Raw genomic sequence first — 7,370 nt, forward strand, 5'->3', positions numbered from 1 at the left:
AAGTTAATGCAAAAACGTTATATCGGACCGAGATAACTTGATCCGAACTGAGTATTCGTGATTAATCTGTTCCACTGTTTACAATTATGGAAATTTGTCTGATTCCTATGTAAACAAAAGCGGACTAAAATCTCAGTCCCGATCTCGTTTGGTTCGATTTGTGTGTATCTCGTCTCAATCTAAATCTTTAAATATAAATAACAGATATGAATTCATCCGACGAGTATTCGCCAAATCAAATCCTGTCTAATTGTTGTTATCGATTTTATGTGTTCGACCCTTCTATATATCTTATAGACCCTCATTTTACACCCGTAATATCTGCAATTTCTCAGATTTTTTTCCTTCAGCCGCCTTTATCCTTACCACCAACCACGTCATTGATTTTTGCAGCGATTCATCTTCCCTGATAATTCCCACGCAGCAACAGCGCCTTGGCTTATCTTCTTCCAGCCGCATTCTCTCTCCCTCGTCTTCTCTCTATCGGCCGCGCATCTCCCGGTAGAGCGGCTCCTCCCACGCGTGCTCCTCTGTCTCCCATGGCCCTCGCAGCTCCCTGCGCGCCGCGGCTCTTCCATAGCTCCCTCTGCCCCGCAGCTTTCCTCTCTCCCTGAGCTTCTCTGCTTCCCAACCGCTCCCTCCCCTTTATCTCCATGGCCGGTGCTCCTTCCAGCTCTCCCATGGCGGCCGCCGTGAAGCTCCCTGGAGCCTCCTAGCCACGTGCCTAGCCATCAAGTTCCCCTGCACGCGGAGCTTTTCCCTCCCTGGTCGCTCCTCCACTGCTCGTGCCGCTCCTTTTCCCCGCGCGCGCAACCTCCCCTGCTGGCCGTCCCTGGTGCTCCCTGCTCGCGCCGTGTCCCTGTTTTTCTTTCCCTCTCTGCTCATCCTCCACTTAGCTCATGGCGCATGTCCCTGCTCGGATCTCTGCCTTCCTCCATGGCCGCGTCCACCACTTTCAGCTGCCGCTGTTTTTCCTCTGGTGCTCGCCCCTGCGTTGGTCATGGCGCCTGGTTGCCGAGTCCCTGCTTCCTGCGCCCTGGTGCCCAGCCCCACGCGGCCTCCCTGCTCGGACCGCGTTCTTGGCTCCAGCTCGGCTCTGTCTTGTGCCGGCGTCCTCTACTCCATCTTTTTCCCCAGCGCGCCCTAGTATTCGCTCGCTGCTGCGCGCGCTCTCCCCTGTCTGCTCGTCGTGGACGCGGGCCGCTGCCCATGCCGAGCTCCCTTCAGTTCTCCGGCGTCGCGCGCTCTCCGTGGTCGATGCTCCTAGCCCTCCGCTCGCCGAGCTCTGTGCACGTGCGCCCCATCCCGCCTGCGCTCGGACCGTGCCCTCGCTGCCTGTGCTCGCCAACCGCGGCTGTCCTGCTCCCTGCTGCGCTCGCCCAGGTCGCCGCCGTCGAGTCCCTATGCGTGCAACCATGTCCCTCTGCTCGCCGTGCTAGCCATCTACGTCGTCGTCGGAATTGTCTCCCCGACCATCGTGACATTGTTATTTCCTGCTGCGCCGTGACATCGTCAAGCTCCGGTGCTTAGCGTCGAGGTCGCTGCACTGTTGTCGCTCTGACTTCTTTGTCCTCGCGCGGTGTGTGGCAGTCGTGTTCACATCCGCGGCATCAGCGTCCCCATCGTCGTTGAACTCGCAGACATGTTCAACTATGTTCGCTTGTCCTCGGTTCCGGCCAGGTCTCTCGCGCGTGATTTTAAAGCTCTACGCGTTCGTCGTGCCGCGCTATCATCACCTCCTATCGTAAACTCGATCCCCGTAGACGTCGCTTCACCGTACTCGTTGGTCGTACGCCCTTGGAGCTCCCTGTACAGTAAAATAAATGAACCGGAGATCATCGTCGTCTCTCATCTGCCAAGCCGATTCGGTTATGGTAAGCTGATTTATTTTTACGGTTAATTGGATTGGTTACTTATATTGTGGCGATGCTCTGGGAAGAATACCTTTCTCATTTCTTTTGTGTGTTATATGTTGCCATAAGGTATTGTAGAAATATTTCCCATGCAGTAGTCATGTCAGGTGCTGTTAGACTTGTATGCAAGGCACAATTAAATTAATAATTTAAGAAGTGGGATTAACATTTTTAAAATTGTCTAGCCGGTAGTGCTTTTAGTGTTGCTTGTGAGAATCCTTACTGCATGAAGGTGCTGATCCCTCGCTTTATAGTAGTTATTACATTCTATGTGATTTGCTTGGGTTATTAGTTTCGAGTGAATTTAAAATTAGTGCGGTAAACGTGTAATCGACAAAAACTCGGATTCGTATTCGTTAATCAATGTAGTGAATCTGAGCTAAATTTATTATTGGCGCGCAAGTTGTAGCCGATTTGTTAGATAGATTAAATAAATATGTGTGATGCGAAATAAAATTAAATTAGTTCTTGGTAAGCAAAGTGGTATAATTTATAAAGCGAGGGATAAATTTAGCATTTAACTGATTAGTTGATGAGTTGTGTTTAGGCTAATTATGTTTAATGTGTATGGTTTATTGTTCATGATGTTTGCCTTAGGTTCGTTTAATTTAGAGAAGCGTAATTATTACGCTTAGTCGTATATCGATAACTAGTGTTTCTATATAAAATGGTATGACGCTTCGTCACTAGGTGTTTAATTCGCTATCGCGTAGCACTATTTAGGTTTGTAATATTCCTGTCTATATGCATTCATGTGCATAATGCATTTTATTCAGGTACGTGAATTAACCACGTGATGCGGAGAACCAGAACTGAGTCGACCATAAGATATCGCTACGCGTGAGCTTCTCCAGAAGATGAAGCTGATGAACTAAACTGAAGATGGACAAACGAAACAAGTATCAGAACAAAAGTTGATCGCCAAGTGGACGACATCTAACAACACTAACCTAGTGTTATTCAGGCAAGCCCCGGTGCATTTGCCACCTCCTTGCGGTTTTAAAATCTTTTATCACCTTGTTTGATGCACTAGGTGATAGGAGTTGTGTGCTAAACCATTGATGCATTTCTTTCCTTGAAAAATTGATTACCCTTCCTTGATACCCTTTTTGAAAAGAATTTTATGATGCTTAGCCTTGCTTTTGCAAATAAAAATGTTTTGTTTTAAAACAAAAGTAATGCTTCAGTGGGTGGGAATGTTTTTGTTGGGGACTTGTTCTCAAGTGCTATGAATTAAGAACAAGGCAACGCAGAATGTTAAATGTTAATGTCCTTCGTCCTTCGAAGCATTATTTCCCTTAGGGTATTTCAGACGAAGGTTATGAAGGACATACCTTCATCAACGTGATACATGTTAACAAAAGAAGAAGCATATGAGATAAAAGAGGCAAGATAAGCAATCACATAATATTATTAATTCCTTAACAATATATTGTTCTAGAAATACAGGGACAATGCTGAATTACAAATGTACCTTCGGCTTGACAAAAGGTAAAAAGTACAAGCGTGACGTATGAGTAAGTACAAGTCAGCGTGAACAATACGGGGGTATTGTTCATCTATTTATAAGCACATGACACAGCATGTGAGAAATTACAGTTATGCCCTTTACATTTACTATTGACTTATAGAAAAATCTATGAGGACTAGATAGCCTTTTCCCCTTTAAGTCGGTTCCTTTTTCCGCAATTAGGCCGAAGCTCCCTAGCGCGTAGCTTCGGAGCAACGACAACCTTCGTCACGATTATGCTCTTCTCATCGTTTATGCTTTTAACTTGAGTTCGAAGGTACCTGTCCATAAGCCATGCTTGGAAGACATTGTTAAATTACGTTTTTGAGGACCTTCGGAGGACGAAGGCCCCCAACAGTAGCCCCTCACAGTATTAATTTGTTTAAGATAACGAATTCAGACTGCGACATGGACGAAGGCCTTAAGCCGAAGGTCCAAAAAAACACCTTCCCTTTGCTAGAATAGCAACAGTCAATGACAGATGGGACCCTCCAATTTGTGGCGTGCCCAGCATATAAATAAGAACTCGCACCAACCACATTTGGTACGCTGCTTGTGCCATTTGCTTTGTTTTCTCAATTTTATAGCTCTTGCTCACTAACTCTTGCTAGTTTCTCAAGCTTCCTAAGCTTCAGTTTGAAAGACACATTTTCGTCATTTACGAAGGAAAAATGTCTCAAGACAAGAAGGTTGTTGCTGAAACGAAGCTGACTGAAGAGGAGAAGCTCTTTGAAGAGAAGAAGGCTGCAAATCCTTATAGCTGGGTTTATCGAGTCAATGGCCAAATCAAATACAGAGAAGATTACTATGGAGATACTGGAAGGCCTTTCTAAAGATACCGGTGACAGTGATGATTATGATGCTAAAAGCGGGGGAGAAGATGCTGAGGATCGGCCGTGGAGGCCAACTCATACATTTTTTGGGAAATCTACAATTAAACAGAGTCATCTTGACAATATGAGAGGAAGGTACTTTCAAGATATGTCTATTGTGAGAGTTGGTGGAGACAACAACGTCCCTGCCCCTGAGGAAGACGAAGTTGTGATTTACCGAAGTTTCTTCAAAGCTGGGCTTCGGTTTCCATTGAGCAGGTTTGTGGTCGAAGTGTTGAAAATTTATCAGATTTAATTTCATCAGATAACCCCCGAAGCTATTTTTAGAATGGGGATTTTTGTTTGGGCTGTGAGAAGCCAAGGACGGGAGCCAAGCGCGAAATGCTTTTGCAGCATGCATGAACTTGCATATGAGACGAAGGCCATGGGCAAGGAACAATATCATAACAACTTTGGTTGTTATGGATTTATCGCCCGCCCCAACGCAAGCTACTCGATGCCAACATACCGGAAAAGGTGGCCCGGGGCCTGGATGGAGGAATGGTTTTACGTGAAGAATGACTTGAAGGCAAGAGAAGATATTAAGGAAGTTATTATGCGCCCCATTTGGTCCCGCTTCGGTCTCCGAAGGTCGAAGGTTCAAATTGACGAAACTGTCGAAGCATGTCAAAAGGCATTTGGTACTGTCTGTTTCTTTATTGGTACGAGAGATTTGGTTCAAGAGCACATAGCATACAGAGTATGGCCGCTTATAGAGAGCTGGGAAATGCCGAAGGAGACCCTCACCGAATCTAGTGAAGGTGAACTAGTCCGGCTGAAGTACACATTCAGATACGGGGATAAATTCGATGAACCAAATGATGACTGGCTAAAATGCATCGAAGTTACCAGTGATGAACTGCTTGGATCATATTCCAAGGCGGAAGACAATGCATTATCCACAGCCTTCGGAGGCCGGGGAAAAAGAGATTGAATAGAGTTTTTGATGCCATTGGTTTCGTCTACCCCGACTACCGCTATCCACTGTGAGGTCAGGGAAAGAAGAGGAAAACTGCTGCTTCGGCCACTCCAGACGATCCTATGCTGAAGGGCAAAAAGTTGAAGGTCCTTACCCACCGGCCACGCTATATTGAACCGGCCGTGGTGCCTGAGTTTGGCGGGGAGGCTTCTTCAGCTGCTGAACGAAGAGAACCCATTCCTCCTACGCAGAAGGCTGGAGAGCCGGCTATAATGCCGAAGGCAGCTTCGGTTGATCTAGCTAAGTCGAAGACTGAGAAAGATAAGGCTAAAAAACCAAATATTGAAGAAACAAAAGCGCTAGAAATTTTAAGCCCTTCATCAGAAGTAACAGTGCCGAAGGCACAAAAAAGTTCTGCTGCAACTCCCAAGAGGAGAAGGATGGCAAATGTATTAGATGTGTTGGAAACAATAAAGACTTTGAACTCTACTCCTTCAAGAAAAACTGCCGAGGCTTCAAAAGCACAAACCGAAGCTGAAACAAAGCCGGCCGAAATTGAAGCTGTAGTAATCCAAGCTGGTACCGAAGCTGGGCCTTCAAAGCCCGCTGAGAAAAAGCCTTCGGAAATTGAAGAAAAGGCAACATAAGAAAAGGCTACAGAGCAAATTTCGCCTGAAAAGGTTGCCACTCCTGCTCCCGAAGCTTTAAAAGAGAGCATTGATTACATGATCCGCCATGCTTCGGGAAAGGGACTCTCTAAGGAAGAAGAACGAGAAGCTCAACATTATGCCCAAAAACTGAAATACCCGAAGGGGGCATTAGTGTTCAACGACAGCGGGGAGGAAGATTTTTTGTACTGTCTCCCAGATAGTAAAGAGATATCCGTCTGCCGGGAGATGGGTAGAAGCTTCGGATTTCCGAAGCTAGAAGATGGCCTTTCAATACTATCAAAGGATGAATTGGCTGACAGCTTAGCATATAATAGCATAAAGGTACAAAAGTCAATTTTGTATTTGAAAACGAATTACTTCATTTGTTTATACTTAATGTTGTCCTCCTCTTGCAGGGCTTGATCCTTAGCAATGCCCTTAGAGCACAGAAAAACATTGAAGATGAAGGGTATACAATGGCTCTGAACAATCTTCGTTCGGAGGTGATTGAACTAAGGAACGAAGGTCTTGAAAAAGACAAGATATTAATTTCATTGGTAAACAAAGTAAAAGAAGACGAAACTAGTTCCAAAGCTCAAGCTGAGGTCCAAAAGAATGAAATCGAAGACCTTCGAAAACAACTAGCAGAGGCCAAAGAAAAATGCGCTGTCGCTAAAGCTAATCGAGATGCCAGCGAATATTGGAAAAATTATTTACAAAAGACAGTTGAAGAGCTTCGTGCATCCAAGGAAAGATGTTTTGAAAAATCTTTGGGCTGCGTGGAGAAGATAAAGACTAGCTTCGCCAACGTGAGCGCCTATTCAAACGAAGATAACTTCATACGAGGCGACCCTGAGGGTGTTATCGAGTGGATCAGCGGTGAAGCCGAAGCTTTTGAGGAAATTTTAAGTGATCGTGGGGACATCTGCACGTTCTCTGGTGCGAGAGGAATTTCAGTCGTCTTGGAGAAGGTGGGTTGCAATCATGTTAAAACCTTGGCCCAGGCCGAAGCTGCCTTCTCAGTAGATGACACGAAGGACCCCTCGGCCGAAGCAAGTTTAATAGGCGGAAAAATTTTCACTCATATCTGGGAAAATGATGGCCGAGAAATGGCTCACGATATAATGAAGAAAAGTGAAAAAGATATTCATGACGCTCGAGAAGCGACTAAAAAAGCTGAAGAAGCTGCCGAACGCGAGAGACGGATAGGTATCATTTAATGGCCCCTAGCTTCGTCGTTTGTTTTCGTGACTTCGAACTAATTGATGTTTTCTACCACAGCTGAATTACCTCCTCCACCGGAGCTGTTCGACCCACTGACCGACCCAGAAACAAAGAGAGCAATAGAAATCATCAATATGGCCGAAGCTATTGTTGACGAAGTTGTTAATAAATTGCTTAACGAAGTTGCAGAGAAAGTTCTGAAAGAAGAATAGTAGTTACTGTAAAAACATTTTTAGGCTATTAATGTAACATTTGCTGAACTAAGTCTGTAATATTTGATGT

General features: G+C 45.3%; 1 pseudogene; it reads left to right on the forward strand.

The window, feature by feature from the left end:
• The first annotated feature begins 452 nt into the window (after positions 1-452).
• LOC109944546 (uncharacterized) lies at positions 453-2,915 on the forward strand (annotated as a pseudogene).
• Positions 2,916-7,370: the final 4,455 nt, after the last annotated feature.

This window comes from Zea mays, chromosome 2 (genome assembly GCF_902167145.1).
Source record: "Zea mays cultivar B73 chromosome 2, Zm-B73-REFERENCE-NAM-5.0, whole genome shotgun sequence".
Lineage (NCBI taxonomy): Eukaryota > Viridiplantae > Streptophyta > Magnoliopsida > Poales > Poaceae > Zea > Zea mays.